The 14,962-nt window shown below is 40.2% G+C and overlaps 1 protein-coding gene across 2 annotated transcripts in view; it reads left to right on the forward strand.

Moving 5' to 3' along the window:
* Positions 1-216: 216 nt before the first annotated feature.
* Positions 217-14,962, forward strand: part of BLVRA (biliverdin reductase A) — a 28,589-nt gene continuing 13,843 nt past the window's right edge. Inside the window, exon 1 of one of the 2 annotated variants that reach the window (XM_003207332.4) lies at positions 217-548. The gene's annotated coding sequence lies outside the window, so the exon portion shown is untranslated. Of the gene's footprint in view, positions 549-2,313; positions 2,450-14,962 lie in introns of those variants that run through there. The other variant, XM_010713110.3, reaches the window with a different exon arrangement.

Here is a 14,962-nt window from a genome sequence, read left to right on the forward strand (position 1 = left end):
GCCCTGAGTAAGAGCTTGTGTAACGCCTGCTTTGTCCCAACAGCTACTTTCCATATGCAGCTTGCTAGGGCAAAGCCAGGCACAGACGTCATTGCTTTTCTTCTGGGAGGCTTGGCGCTGCTGAAACTCCCATCTTCCTGAGTAACGACTCAGCCTACTGCATGAAGCCAGCGGATGCAAGTGCTAATGGGTACCAGCCTCAACAAGCCTCGGCACGTAGGGGTCTGGGTTGCTTTGGCTTAACTGGGGTCTTCCCCAGACCCCCGGGGGAATCCGTCCCTCGCGACCCTGCTCAGCGTTTTCTGGTGAGGTGAAAGCTCGCAGCCTCAACGCCCGTGCAGCCTTTCTGTGGCTGTATCTGCTTCTGGCTATAGCCCGCCCCTACGATGTCCTTATTGGACTCCCGGCCAAGGGGTGTTGCTGCGATGATAGCAGCAGGGCGAGCTGTGCATTGATATGCCGGATCTGCAGGGCGTTGTGTAAGAAGGAGCTGCAGGGAGCGGAGGAGAATTAAACAGGATCACGTTTCTCCTCTGTGAATTTAAGAGGTTAGTGACTATACTTAATCCCTGCTAACAGTAATTAGGGTTTGGAAGCACCGTTTTTGGTTTGTGAACCCGTTCTGCCTTTCTGAAAATTTCTTGCCACCAGCGTTTCCCCCCCCTGCTGGGAAGCAGTATGGGAGTCCTGCACCTCTTGGGCTTCCTAGCTGCTGCAGGGCACCCGCCGTATCGAGGGGACAGCCCAGTCCCGGGAACGGGGGAACAGAGAGAACAGGGAACCCCTTTAGAAAAATGACTGAGCTGCACCGAAGCGGAGAATTATCTCAAAAATGACAAAAAGTATCTAGTTAGCATCGTGGGGTGGCCGGCAAAAGTTCATTCAAAACCTTTTCCCAGATTGTTTTCGAGCTTGCACAAAGGAGTGCTGAGCTTCCTGCAAGCCCTGTTAAAATCTGTGGCTGCTGCACGAATCTGGCATCTCCTCCTGAAGTAGTAGCCCGTTACCTTGATGCACTTCACTTTACCTGTGTGTGGTGTGGGGATGATGATATGTACGTTTTTGGAAGGAATGCGGTGGGGTCATATTCCAAACTACTTCTGGTGGGAAAACCGTGGTTCTCATTTTCTCAGATACAGAGTGGAATCTGTGTGTAAAGCTGACTCTTCATTATTATTATTTAATCCTTCAGTCACACCTGCCATTTATCTTTGTTTAAAAAAAAATGCATCATGGCTCTGTCTATGCACAGAAAGGGAGGCTCAGCCTTTATATAACTCTCCTGTCATTCTGAACTTCTTTGTTGGAAGTTGTTCAAAAAATCAAGCTAGTGTTAATTAGGGCAGCAGTTTACTAAACTGATTTTCTGTGAAATCATTTTTACCGAATTCCTTAAAATGGTTTGCCACATTAATTTTCCTGAGCTGAAGGTAGTCATTCAGCTGTTACTTATCTGGCTAATGCAGTGCAATTTGATACCATGCCAAAAATCTAAAACATAGTGTTTGAGCATCTTTCTGCCATCTATGTGAGTCATGGGAAAATAAAGACAAATCTGTTTCAATAATACAAATCCAACTTGAAGTTTAATTTTCACAGAATTAAGAGCAGTAGTTAAATGTTCAAAATTCAGCTAAGTGAAAGAAGACCAGCCTACCTAATGAGGTTTCCAGCTTGGAAGAAAATATCCTTTACAAATTTTATAATTAAAAGATGATAATATTTTCTAAGGAAACATTAGTTTTATTTCACCAACGCATGTCATTATGTCGCTGCCTTACTACAAAGGGAATCATATTGTTTCCAGTGGAAACTAACAGCATGAAACTTCCTTCGAAGCGCCAGAAGACTTCAGTTGGAGTTTAACTGAACAGATATTTAGCAAACACTTGTTCACTAAAGTTATAAATGAACTTAGACATTCCATGACTGATAGTAAAATACACAATTGTAATGGTTAATATGATTTCTACTGTAGGATCAGGGAACGTGAGAGCTAATGTATTTTGGACTTGTCTTCGTAAATTCACATGAATACTGTCAAAAGCCTTTATTCTAATACTAACCTCCGTTTCTTTAGCACATAAACTGAGTTTCTGGAAAGAAACTGGAGTTTAAGTCAATTCAGTATGGTTTGTATTTACCTTGAGGAAAGGGCAGTGCATATTTTGTATAACTAAAAAGGAGGATCAATCTTTGTAGTTTCTGTTTTTTGTTTTTTTTTTTTTTTTAAACTGTCATCAATACTTCGTAAGTTATCAGGCTAACCAAACATTTCCAGAATAAACAGGCATACCACCACATTCAGTTCTGAGATGTATCATTTTAACTAAGGGTCAAATATCAGTATCTGCTGACTTCAGAAACCAACTCTAGCAGATAGAACAGGACGGCAGGAGGGCTGCTTCTATGTACTGAGAAGGAATCATTCTTGTTGAAACAAGTGAAGGTGAGTCTATACATGAACTGACAAGAGCTTGAATTACAACCGAAGTCACTTCCTGTCTTGCACTTTTGTATCAAAATTTCAGTAAGATAAGAGAATTAAATGCACATTGGCATTTTTGTTTTGCAATGATAAATCTTCAGTCACCTCAGTTTTCTATGCCTTATAGGAAGGATATTATGCTGCATGCAGTTCTGTGCAGATTTTTTATAAGAAGCTTTAGAGAATAAGTGTTTTCCAACATTGCTGATGTGGTCCATTGTAGTTTTGTCTCTGCTTCTCCTGCTATTCAGGTAAGGAGCAGTCAGGCACAAGGCATAAGTGTAAACCAGAGCCGATAAGAAGCAGAGAAACCAAGATGAAGGATTTGAATATTTGTCAGAAGGGTTTGCAGTAGGAGAATAACTCCCCAGGGGAAGAAGTAAGAAGTTGATTCGTTTGACATGTAGTCATATCAACATACATAGGACCAGCAATAACCTTTTAATTTTTAGGCAACCACATATCTTTCTGAAGCCTGCCGTTACTGCTTATTGTAGTAGGACTTGCTTAATAAAGGACAACGTAAACAATATTGTAAGGCATCAAAATCTTTACTTCATGGAGAGGGGAGAGAACAGGTCTTGCAGAAGAAAACCTGTCAGAAAAACAAGGCTTAGCACGTTAATCTTGGGTTAGGAAACATGGAATGTGTACATGTCCTGTTGTTACTCGTTAGAGCAAAGGTTGCTGAGGGGCTGCCTCCTCCTCGGGAGCCAGCCTTGAGCAGTGTTGTTATGCATGTAGGGCAAATAGGTTGGGCTTGCACCTGGAAGCTCAATAGTAATGCAAACATAAAAATACTTTTGACCTGTTTCTTCTCAAGTAAGCAAAAATTGGATTTTTGTTTATTTGTTTTGTTTTGTTTTTTTTCCAAATTAAATTTAATGAACTTAAGCATTCTTTACACTAATATTTGCACCCAGACACAGCTTTACTGTTCTACTTGGAAAAAAATTGCAGAAAAATCTCACCTGACTGGGAAAGATAATGACATGAATTTGCTAATCCAGTTATTCCAGATGTGTGAAATTCACTGTGTTAAATAGAACTGAACTTTGACAACATAAATTTAAACAGAATAAAAGAAGTCTGGGTTTTTTTTTTTCCTCTTTCTTATTAGTATACCATTATAAACTTTGTAAGACCCTGGCTTGGGCAACCGGTGTTCCTGCTATGTTACAGTAACTATCCTGAATGCTAAATTAAAGGCTGTCCTATGCTTATAAAGAAAGCCATTCTCATGGCTCAAGTAATGTTGCTGTGTTTATTACTTTTCCTTCTTAGTGAAATGTGGAGACAGCATCTTTATTGTCTTACTTTGTTCCATGAGGAAAAAAGCAAATGAAGGCTTCCAGAGAGAATATAGAATTATTAGATCATCCCATAATCCCTAATTAAGAAAGAGAGAAGTAGTACAGTTTGTGAGGGGAAGAGCCAAGACCACTGTTGTTCCAGCCGAAACAACGTGGAAGGATTTAGCTATGATAAAAGTTGTGAAGCCTTGTGAACCTTTCTGTTTTTAGGGAGAGCAGCACTTAGTATTTATTAAGTGCATGCTCTGACACAGATTAGCAGCAGCAGTTGGGTTAGTCTGACATTTAGTTAGGCATTTAGAGACCACAGAGGCTTGTTCAAACTTATCTTCAGAGTAATTAGTTAATTTTTCTCAGGCAGAATTGTGTGGTTGGGAGTGTGATTAACGTATCTGTATAAATCCCTATCTGTATTTACACCTAATGACAGACACAGATTTGTATAGGACTGAGATTTTTGTCCCCATCAGATCAGATTCATAAGATATGGATGGAGAAGGCAAATTAACTCTTGACCTGTGTTCTCTTCTAAAGCAATGATTCTACAGAGTCAAAAATCTGGGAGGAATTAAAAGAAAAGGATAAAAATCTATACCAGTGACAGTTCACAGTTAAGTGCCAAGGCTGTAAACAGAAATGGTACAGTTCTGTCATTGGCAGTAATGTGAATTTTGTCCACTTTCAGTCTTGGTGTCCAATGTAAGACAGAATAGAGTTGTTATTTTGTGTTGTTTGTTTTTTGTTTTTTGTTTTTTTTTTCCTAAATATCCAGTGCTTGCATTTGCCATTTGAGTAATCTGGAGTGCAGTATCTTAGAAACAGTGAGATGTCTTAGGTTCATTGACATCAGAAACTGCTAGAAATATTTGCTTTGGAAAACATGTTTTTCATCTGGAATTTGTAACCTTCTCTAATGGCAGCAGCTGAGCAAAACTTTGATTTTTGGAGTCTAACTTACTTTCTTGGGGACTGTGAAGTGGAATAGTTTTGTGATTTAACCTGTCAACCATATAGCCTTTCTCTTACCCCATCATCCCAGTGGGATGGGAGAAAGAATAGGTAAAAAGATTTTTACTAAGACAGGAAAAGAAATGAGGAATAACAGTCAATTACTTTTATTACTGTTAACAGTTAATTACTGTTATGATAATTACTCTTATCATATACATATATATGATATATTTTACGAAATGTGATGCACAACACAGTTGCTCACCACGTGACAACCAGTGCCCAGCCAATCCTTGAGCATTGTCTGCCCCCCTGGCCAACTCTCTTCGGTTCTATACCTCTTGCATAACACGATATGGTATAGAACTTTGGCCAGTTTAAATGAGCTCTCCTGGTTCTGTCCCTTTCCTAACCCTTGTGCTCCCCCAGCCCCTTCAGTGGCAGAACAGTACAACAAGCTTAGAAGTCTTTGGCTCTGTACAGCACTGTTCATCAACAACTGTAACATTGTGTAGTATCAACGTCATTCTTCTCCTGAAGCCAAAACATAGCATCATAGCAAACAATGTAAGGAAAATAAACTCTGTCCTAGCCAAAGCCAGAATGAACAGCTATCCTTGCATTTAGGCCAGTATTTACAAAAATAAGACATATTATCTACTTTTATTATGTCTGGCATTTGAAAAGAGGCCTTAAGACTGAGGGTTGTTCTGTAAATCTTTCCAAAATAAACAAGCTATTTGCCTGACTGATTACTGCTTAAAAATAACAATATTCTGACAATCTGTGTTTCTAGCCCAGTCCTTCCTGGGTAGGGCCTGGTGACAGCCAGCCTGCTCTAATGATATTTGCAATATTGATGCAAATAAAACACAGAAGAACCATAAAAATGTCGAGCTGATCTTTTAAAATAGACTTAGATTGACTGGATGTCGTGGCCTTTTGTCACAGGGAGAGAAGAAATATAGATCTCTTGCACTCTGAGCAGGGAATGTGAGAACATATTTCTCTGGCTGCTCTGAACCTGGTTTTTCTGTTAGACTCCACCAGGAAAGATGCTGCCTTCCCAGGAGGCAGAAAGGGAGAACTGTCTTTATTCCCTGCTGGCTACACAAGGAGGCTCAATTTTGAGGGCTAGCTTTATTTTTTAAATGCCAGATAACAGTGTTCTTCCTTTCGTGTACTCAGTTGAGAGAACACTTATCAGAGAAAGTTCTGGTCCAGTTTACTACCATCCACATCAACTGACCAGTAGTTTCCCAGCTTAAATGGCCCGTAATACCAGAAACAAAATATTCCTGTTTTTAAAATATGGGTGGTGAAGACCTCCTGTGTGGGATGCTGCTGAACTCCTAAAGAAGCATGAAGGTGCTGATAACCTAGGAGAAGTAACCATTAAGCTTTGTTTGGCTAAACAATTACTAAAGGAATCTTCAACTCTTTAGCTTTCACCTTTGGGTTCTCATACTGACGTGCTGACAGAGATGATGTTTTTCATCAAGAAGCTCACCATCAGTGCAGGGAGAATAAATGGAAGTTCAAAGTACTTTCTTCTCTGCTCATAATTATCTTTGCCAGCCCCTACGTGACCTTAGATGTTTATATGCCTTCTCGGAATAAGCTTTATTTATTCCAGACTGTGGAAACAAAATTGATATAGTCACTGGGAAAAACCATCCAGCCTGAATGCAAGTATAGCCAAATGGCTTGTGACCTGCAAATATGGCTCACGAGCCGTTGTCTGGCCACACTGTCATTCTCTTTCTTTGGATCAAATCCAAAGCAAGGGGGATCTAAGTGGACTCAGAGGACTGCCATTGCAAACAGTTATGGCTTACATATTCTTATCTACCAAGGCTCCTTTACTTTCTTTATCTACATGAATTTGACCTGATATCTTTTGAGGGAATGTATAAAACAGTGACAACTTACAAATACCTATATGTAGTGAGAGTGCTTATGATGCTCAGGTAGGTTGCCTTATATCTTCCATTTCTAAGGACCAAAACATGAGATAATTTGTCTGAAACCCATTTTGTGGAGTTACCACAATTGTGCCTGAGATGCATATGGCTTAAATAATAGAAATTAACCTTGAACAGTTCTCACCCAGAACCTCAAAATAAAGAGAAATGAATGCATTTAGACTGAATTATTTTAAAGCTGTGAGGCTGAAAAATGTAATGAACAGGATTACTGGTACATTACAGAGTATCTTTTATGCTGCCATTGATAGCTTAGGATGGTAACGGTTCAGTACAGCCACTTTCTATTTCTCAGAACTTAGTGACCTCTTTGGCCACTTATAGGAATGGTGCAGTTACATTTATGCTGCATTTATGTTTTAGAAGTATTCATTTTGGAAATCTCTTGCTTCCATGACTGAGTTCTTTTTCTGCCTTTCTTACAAGGTACATTGCCTGCTTATAGTGACTTTAGTATTGTTGGCAGCTGAACCTCTATGGGAGTTTGCTTAAGTTACTGCAAAACTAGGCAAATGCACCAATCCTGCCATCAACAAGGTATTATCCAGCTATTGAACCACAGTGGTTAGAATAAATTACTGGTGCACATCTAGTAGATATTTTTGGATTAGGTTTTTGGGTAGGTTGTGTTTCTAAAATATTCTTCTGAGAAGGTAATTAGCTTCACTAACACCACTGAACACATCTGAAGGCAGATTGGGAAAAGTAAAGCATTCTTTTAAGCCAACTCACCAATTTTAGGTACAGACGTACTGAGATTTTGGATAAGGTCACAAGTTTTGTAGATGGTGCCAGCAGCCTCAGCAATCACTATCCAGCAAGATTTAACAGAGTGCGTTGAACCTACAATGCCTCTAGAATACTGTCACAATCCATCCTGTATCCTTCTTCAGCAAACGTTACTGCATGGGCCCAACCATCAAGTCAGGTTATCAGTTTCAGTGGGTTCTGTATTCATGACGCATGTTCCTGCTCAATGAACGGAGGTACCTGACCTGTGTGTTAAGGTATGCTCTCATTTCTCCTTAGATGTTTTTTGAATATTAGTAGTAGTTGGAGGGGATTGAGTTGGAATCTTCTCTTTTGCTGATGGCTGTTTTTAGGTCCCTTTGAGACTAGGCAGTGATTCTGGTGATGGTGAATCTGTAAATACACAGCTGTAAGTTGAGACCATTTTGTGAGTCTTTTTTTTTTTTTTAGTAGCTTCAAGCTTTGGGTTAGCACATGTTCAGGTCTTAGAGATGCTCAAAGCTATCTAACTGTACATGGAAACTAAAACTTCTGAGTAATTCAGCTACTCACTATATAAAACTGCCTCTCTCATTTTAGAAATCTCTTTGATTTGAAGGGGTAAACCTAGAAGTTGGAAGAGATGAAGAATTCACTTTTGAACTGTGTCCAGTTAAACACAAAGCATTGTCTTTCCTAAAACTACATAAGATTTTCTGGAAAGTTGAAGTACTTTGGAAAAGTACTTTACAGAGTTCCTATAGTCTTTATATAAAATGTTTTAATTAACTTTTTTTTTATTGGTATGATACCAAGCACTCCTTCTAGTGGCTGATAAAGACTTTTTTCAGTTTCTTGGGATATTCTTAAGAGGAGTAGCATGTGAGGACTGCTTGGCTGCTAAAAGACATAAAATTGCAGACTGACCGTTCGTGTGAAAAGAGCTTGGTGGCTGGCTAGTGGCAATTCTTGAGTTCTATGATGGTCAGTAGCATGAAAAATATTGGGCTGGAAAAGTATCAGGAATGTGAGTAGCCTTCGTTCTTTCTCCTAATTCAAGAGCTGTTTTTTTCCCCTACAATGAAGCAATTGCTATCATTGATAGATTTCCAGGATATAATTGAGAGCTTCGATTACATTTTTCAGGCCCTGTTGAAAAGGGGTAGACTGATAAAATGGTGGAGGTACTAGCCATTGTATGAATTATTTTTATATTATTACTATATTATATTATCCACTTTCGAAGTTAAATTAATCTAGTAATAAGTTTTCAGTCAATATCAATTTATTTTAAAGAATTTAAACATTTTTCTGGGTTAGGAGAAGAGAAACTCAGCAAAAAAAATTAATTTGTCTGACCAACTACAATTTTCTGACCAGCTTCAGACAAGATGTATGTTGTTTACTCTGCAGACAGCGTAGGCCAGGCTCCTGGTACTATGAGCTGAAGTGCTTATGATGGACACAGGAGGTTTCATCAGCCATGGCAAGCAATATCTTTGTGGTGACTGCAGGTAGCTTCTAGCAGGAGCGCTGTATTTTACTTATCTCTGTCAGTCTGTCTGTCTGTCTTTTTATCTCTTTATTTATTTTTGGGTGGGGGCAGTTCTCAAAATAGGCCAGCCTTTCACAGAGCTGGAATGCAGTGACCTTCTGTGGACCGGAAGATAGGTATCATCTTTTGGGTTGAGTTCATAAAGATATTAAAAGAACATGCTTGTGGCTGGGTATGTGCTTTGTTCTTGTGCCCACTAATGTTATGGTGAAATCTCTTATTTCCTGATGTAATTCTATAAGTATTCTCATTTATCAGAGGGATTAGTCATGATTAAAGCTAAGCATGCATATAATTAATTACTTGTAGGTCTAGGGCTTCAGTTGAATTTAACAGCAAGAAAAAGGAAATATGAAATGTTTGTTGTAGCTTATATTGTATGTTTTAAATAGGTATTTGAACACAAAACGTGGTTATACCCACCTTTTCTAGATGCCTAATCTGTGTGGGGTTTCCTACAGCAAAGGGGAAGAACACAGGTTGTAGTGATGCCTACTTACTGCATTACATTAAACATCAGAAGACCCGAGGATGCTTTGCAGTAGAGAGAGATTTCCCTTGCTTTGGAACTGGGAGGACTGACAGGGAAAAGGATCTGATTTGCTTGCTTTAGGTCACCAAGAGAACTTCTGGGAGAAAGTGAGAACACAGTCTGGAAATTGAGCTTTCCTGTGGCTCCGCAGCTGCTTGGCTGTGCAGAGATCCTGGTGGCTTTATTCTGGTTCTGCTTGGAAACCACGGAATGCATATGAATTTAGTGCCTGCACAGGTGTTAAGCAAACAAAGGTTGGAGAATGCATTTTGAGGAAAAGGAGATCATTCACTAGCGCCATATATTTTGTTTGAGTTAGAATTTACTCAGGCCTGTTTTCTCCAAGCTGTGTTCTGTCAAGACTTGAACTGTAGCAATACTATTGTTTGATCCCATGGAAAAAACAGGATCTGTGAATTGCTGATCGCTCCATACTACAGCTCATTCTTCTGAATGCTCATCTAAACTTGGGCTTTAAAGAAATTGACACTTGTCTATTAAAACATTCTTTTCTTCTTCTATAACCATGTATAAATTCACTTTCAAATATTGTTATAGCACACTAAAGCCCAAAATAACTTCTTTGAGATTGCTTGTGGCTCTTTCCTTTACTAATTAACCGCAGCCTTTTGGTTAACTAATAGTTCTTATGTGGGATTATTCATCCACCCAGGAGTTTCACAAGACTCTAATTCTCTCCAGAGTATTTCCTGGAAATTTCAAGAGCTTTTTTGAATAGTATATTTTTTATTAAATCAAAACTGGATCCCTTCATTTCTTGCGCTTAGCTTTTTTTTTTTTTTTTGGAGTGCTGAAAGGTGAGCTCAGTTCTTTCCTGGCCAGTTTTGGTGCTAGCAGTGCAGATACATTCAAAAGGAGTTTGGCCATCTGCAGTCACCTGTAGAAATCAGTTGTCTCTTGCAAAGCATGTACAGTAGGCAAGGACCACCATTGAAACTGGCCCCACAAATCACCGTTATTCCCCCCACCCCCTCACTGAAATAATACAATATTCCAGTATCTCAGGGCAGATTTTGAAACAAAACAAGCCAGACCAAGAAGGACTTGGTTTCTTTGTATGTCTGTCTCTGGAACTCTGCCTCAAAAGTGTTACTTGCTTTGTTTTTTTTCTCTTCTGACTCTTTGACCAAATCTGAACCTCAAAGGCTCACTAGGGATGGAGAAAAGCAACAGGACAAGATGATCATTCATGCTCACACCGGTATTTCACAGCACTTCTGATTCCACAGGGTGGAAGATCTGATGTATTAAAGACAGATCTTCAGCTTCTCACAGTACCTCTCACAGTTTTATGAGTTTTGTGAAAAGTTTTTACTGCCTGTATGGAGTTGCAGGATGTGGAGTGCAGCCTTTCTGGGATGTGAGTCAGGGCAGCTATGGACTCTGGACTTGGTGGAGTTAGGCTGCAACAAGTATGCTTTAGTAAAATTTTTCCACTCTGCTCAGTTATTAATGCTGGAGACAGTATATTGGTTATAAGTCATCATTTATTGTTAACTTTCACTTTTTAGTGAAGGTGTTTGTTGGGCACCTGTAACACAATGAATGGCTGGCTAGATCTCAATCTAACTATATCAACTTCAGCTTTGGAAGCCAGCTGGAAAAACAGAATTTCATCAGAAAGCCTGGACAAGTAAACATGCCTGTAATTGTAAAAGCATGCAGATGTTTGCATTTAAAAGCCAGGAAGAGAAGCTTACTCTGGCTATTCCAAGGTGTAGTAGGGCCAGTCAGGATGAGAGACTGTTGTCTGATGGTAAACCTCTGTGAGAGTTGGTGCCTCAAAGTTTTAACTCACCTACCAGGCTCTGTGTGCCTGCCAGGAAGTTGTGGACTGAGATGTGCTAGCCAAAAAAGGGGTGCTAGCAAAGGACAAATGCTTGGGGAGGGTTGGTAAGACTGTTATAAGCAGCTCAAGGACAGCTCTGAAACTACTAGGTGCTGTTTTCTTCTGAAACAGGTGGATGGATGGTAAAGGATGGTAAATGGGTCTGACAGATTTTTGAGGTTACTTATCTTTGGTTCTCATTTTCTGTTTGTGTTCTGGAAGAGAAGTAACAGTGATAGAGTGCTGGGCGTTGCCTTCTTGATAATCTCTTTCTTGCAGAAGGGTACTATCTCATGGTTGCAGCAAAGTAGAGCAAAACCACAAACTGCTGCTCTAGCATGTTAGTGTTCAAACAATTACTTTCTCCATCTCCATTTTGTTTCTCCTTTTTTGTTTCAAGTTCTGTCTTTAGTTAGGACTGATGAAAGTGACCCATGCCAGGTTTACTTCTAATTTGTATATACTCTTTGTATATGCTTCGTATTTACAACACTAGGCTTCACTGCATGCAAAGGCTGAAGTGTTTAAGTAGTCCCCTCTAGAACAAAAGGTGTTTATGCTTTTAAAAAATGTGCTAAATGGGAGTATTTGTGCTGTTCTTCTCTTTTCTAAACTACACCAACAAAAGCCATACTGTTCAACTTCTGCTTTTTCTGCTCCAGGCAGATGTGTCTTGCAGTATGAGAGTAAAATGTGGCGGTGTCAGCAGTAAAATGTAACTAACATCTCAAGTACAGCATCTTCAGGACTCTGGGTGTTTGAAATGAGAGATGTAGCTCTGGAAGGATTCTCAGTGTTTCAACTTGTCATTTCTACACCCGCTGTCTGGTGTTCCCCTAAAAATCTTTGCTGAGAAAGGTGCCACAACCCCTTCTCTAGGCTTTACTGCCATAATAGGGAAAACATTATCTGTCTAATCCACAAGTCTGCTGCAAAATAAATTCTGAGGAACTCCCTCAAACAAATCTGGGTTATATTAGGGGAATATATTGGGCTGGATCTGAAAGTCTGGGAGGGGTGAGGCTGCTCTAGCTCCATGCTCTCAGGTCCAACCAGTAGTGTGGATGAAAATGTATTCCCTGTCAGCTCATTCACACGGAGCACAGACATATACCGTATACGGACATGTATGTGGCTGGCCCCATAGATCACAGGCGTTCAGGGCACTTGCATGAACGTAGCACCAGCAGCCTCGTCCTGCTGACTTCTCTGGTTGAGCAGGATGTGGTCTACCAGTAGATCCCTCTAGCGGCTGGGCTCGGATGCTCAATCAGTCCGGTAACTGCCCCTGCATCCCGGTCTCCCCAGTTGCCGGCCATCTGAATGTAGGAATTCCTCCTCTCCCTGTTTCTCATAGCAGTAGCAGAATACAGTCACCAGGCTACTGTATGTATGATGATGTATAATATATCTACTGCTGGTGGTTGCATTCTGTGTTTTTAAGTGGTAGGAGTAAGTGACAACATGTGAGGACTCTAGCTCTGGAGAGATAGAGATCTAATGTAAGCAAGGATATGACTTCTACAGAAGGGGACACTGGAGAAACTAACAATTACCATTCAATAACTGTGGGAATCAAATGTTTCAGCTATTGAATATGCAAAGTTTTGCTAACCTTCATGGCAGCATATTCAGATTAAGTACTGATATGCAAGGTTTCTGCTTCTCCTGGTACGTGTAGCAGTCATTTGAAGCAGCACACTTAGACTGGATTGGAATTGCTCGAGGAAGGCTTCTCACATCAGTGTGATAGTGCTGCTGCAGGTGAAACTGATTGCAAAATATTTTGATTTCTAATGTGAGTCACTCATTTGTACTTGTGGGAATGAGACTTGAAAAACTGCAGGAAATGTGTGACGCTTTATTAAAACACTTGGTGTGTGATAAGAGAAGGTACCTGTTACCTGCAGTGTGTAGATATGGCATGAAAAATATTTAGTGAGTAGGGCGATAATTAAGATCTGTCTTTTTATCATGCCTGTGCATTGGTTTTGCATGGCCTTAGTGATGTTGCACCAAATGGAGGTAAAGCTTACCTGTGTGAGCACTAGAAAGTTTTTTGAGATGTAAAGGCTGAAGTCCTGCTGTGGTTGCACCAGGGAGGAATGCATTTGCTGTGTGACCAATCCTTTCGGACATGCTCCATTGCCAGTTCTGTTGCTGAATATTCCTTTTACTACTGAATTTCCTAAGAATGCATAGAGAATACATTTTGCTGCATACCTGTTTACAGCTATCCAATGGAGGAAACAAGCAGCACAAGCACAGAAAGCTCGACAGAGAGCAGGAGGGTGATGGGGTTATGATACATCTGTGTGGCATAAATGAGCCTCTTCAGCTAAATGCTGTTCTCAGGGTAACTTCTGTGTCATGCTGGTCTCCTGGATGCTGGACCCTTTGGTGCTGGCCAATGTACTGTTGTATCACTACTTTTTTTTTTTTTTTTCCCCCAGTACTACAGGAGCCAAGATTCAGCAGCCTTGTCGAAGCTTTAACTGAGATGACAGGTTTTAAGAAGAAGGCATGAAAGGCAGGCACAGCAGTTTATGGTTTGGGCTTTCTCTTTCATCAGCTTTGTAACTGAAAGATAACTGTAGTTGTTATTCTAGCATAAAAGCTTGAAATAATGAGTAAATTTTCATATATTCATCTGGGCTCTTAGGTGAATATTCTTTATTCTGCTTTGGTAGGTGAAAACAAAACATCCAATTTACCTTTCTCGCTAAGCAGTTTCCAGATACATTGTGTGAACAAAATGAGGGTAATAAAAACCATCAGCAGGGATGCAGACACCATGATTTTTCTCTTGGCTATGCACATAAGCAAAGCTCTGCAGTGTGCATGTCGTAGCTGTCTCTGTTTGTGTGAATACTGTATTAACCTGGAAAACCTTGGGAGCCTGCTCACTGTGCCTCGCAGCTAGTTGCTGTGGCAACAGGTTGCTTAGTAACAGCTTTTGTTCTTTGGTTGAAATCATCTTGACTCCCTTAAATTTCACTTTTTGGGAGGTCAGAAGTTTTTTCTCAGATGAAAGCAGGAGAGCTCTTCAAAGGAGATGCAAAAACACTGGTATTTGGTGAAATGTTCTTTATTTGTGGTGGTGGAAAGAAGACAGCTCCCACATCTTCTTTCCTTAGATGAAACTGGTGTTAGCATCTCACCAACAGATACAGCAGTACTTGGAAACAGGGTGGCTGTAGGAGGTCAGGGGAATTTGTCTGCCATGCAACCATTAGTCCCACTAAGGGCAGTAGGCAAATAGTAACAGCTTAAAACTCCCATAACCTAGAAAATACCTGAACTTAAAATAAGGCCTCGATTTACTGTTCTCTAGCAGGACCACTTCTAAGCCTCCATTGACTTGGTCCTGGTCTATACTGGAGTCCTTTATGAATCAGAATTTAAAGAGTGACAACCATAGGTTTCAGAAGAGTGGTTTTTGGATATTTACGGATGTGCTTGACAAGATCTCATGGGAGGCTGCCTTGGAGGGCAGAGAGCACAAGTACTCTGGTGTATAGCAAGCCGAATGTGACAGAATGCTGTGACGTGTGAAATCA

Source organism: Meleagris gallopavo, chromosome 6 (assembly GCF_000146605.3).
Source record: "Meleagris gallopavo isolate NT-WF06-2002-E0010 breed Aviagen turkey brand Nicholas breeding stock chromosome 6, Turkey_5.1, whole genome shotgun sequence".
Taxonomy (NCBI): Eukaryota; Metazoa; Chordata; class Aves; order Galliformes; family Phasianidae; genus Meleagris; species Meleagris gallopavo.